This window comes from Clupea harengus, chromosome 19, assembly GCF_900700415.2.
Source record: "Clupea harengus chromosome 19, Ch_v2.0.2, whole genome shotgun sequence".
Taxonomy (NCBI): domain Eukaryota; kingdom Metazoa; phylum Chordata; class Actinopteri; order Clupeiformes; family Clupeidae; genus Clupea; species Clupea harengus.
Genome location: NC_045170.1, coordinates 17,975,323 through 17,976,681, shown reverse-complemented (window position 1 = coordinate 17,976,681; position 1,359 = coordinate 17,975,323). Strand labels below are relative to the sequence as shown.

At 40.5% G+C, this 1,359-nt stretch overlaps 1 long non-coding RNA gene across 1 annotated transcript; it reads left to right on the top strand.

The window, feature by feature from the left end:
- On the top strand, window positions 1-1,069 carry LOC116224984. Its single transcript, XR_004165841.1, has 2 exons — window positions 1-91; window positions 485-1,069. It is a non-coding gene; the product is annotated as an uncharacterized LOC116224984 (long non-coding RNA).
- Window positions 1,070-1,359: the final 290 nt, after the last annotated feature.

Below are 1,359 nucleotides of genomic sequence, written 5' to 3'. Positions count from 1 at the left end.
CAACCCACATGAGTGGTTTGTGGCAGTGTTGACTGCTCTCGCTGTGTCACCCTCTGCGCTCCGACTCCCACACACCACGGGGAAGCTCGAAGTCAGTGTGTATTAGCATTGCAAATCTGAATCCCTGTAGCGCTTTTGCAGTAGCAATACGGAGGTCTGATGTAGTTTTAATGAGTCCCAGCTTGTCTTTTGCCTCATGATCTATAATGTACATAACAAAATATTGACCAGATGGTTTGAATGAACTGATATAATATAAATTGCAACCGTTATGGACTGGAGACTTACAAGAGGAAGCTGCCTTACCACTTAAAAGTTTTATTTATTACAGCTGTTGAACAATCTAAATGCATCATTACATTCCCACAACAGGTTTGCTGTATGTATTTAATATAGTCATGCATGTTACAGAAAATTCATCTAATGTAAAGTTACCTCATTCTGGCTAGCAAACTTATTTTGTCTGTGTTCTCTCTGATTGTAGGACGATGGAGAATATCCACAAATATTCTGCAGAAGGTGCACAAGGCCAAACCTCAAAGGGATTTTTGTCACACACATTTCAGTGCTGCAAGTCCTGGATTATCTCTGAAGCCTTTATGTACACACCAAAGATATCATGACCAGAATCCTCTGACAGTGAATGCGTGATTTCCACTCATTAATGATCAAGACTTTAATAACCGTATGACAGGACTACACTCTGCAGTAATTCGTCAGTAAGGCCACATCCGAATCTGACGGCCTTTTGCCAGATACTTCCCCCTTCATGGGACTTCTCTTTTGGATAAACTGCCTAATTGCGACACATATAGTGCATCCATCATCAGTATTGATATTATATTTGGTTTAGTATTCATTCAGTCTCTAGGAAATAGAGCAAATCATTTTCATTGCATATCAAACTGGAGACCTAGACTATCTCTGTATCGTAATTAATTTATAGCTAGTGCCTAAATAATTGTTTTAGAGTATTTCCAATGGTAAATGTTTTGTCAAATCCCCATTTTGGTATGTCTGTAAAAAAGGTTTCCTTTTTGTGATAATAAATGTTTCTTCTACATTTAACCATGGCAATTGTATAACTTTAAAGGTTTTGGCATGCACTCACAGAGAGAGAGAGACACACATAATGACCGATTCTGGTTGTGTATTTCCTACCATGACCTACAGGTGGAGGCACTGTCAGTACTTGGCTCGGGCTTAAAAGGAGCATGTGTAGCTCTCCGTGGTGTTTGTCAGGCTAAGGTTTCCCTGTGCGTGCCACAACACTGCCTTGGTTCATCTCAGGACACAAACTGGGAATACTGGGCCATACCAGTCCAATCTGTTGAATGAGACTGCGGTTTTCACAGGTGG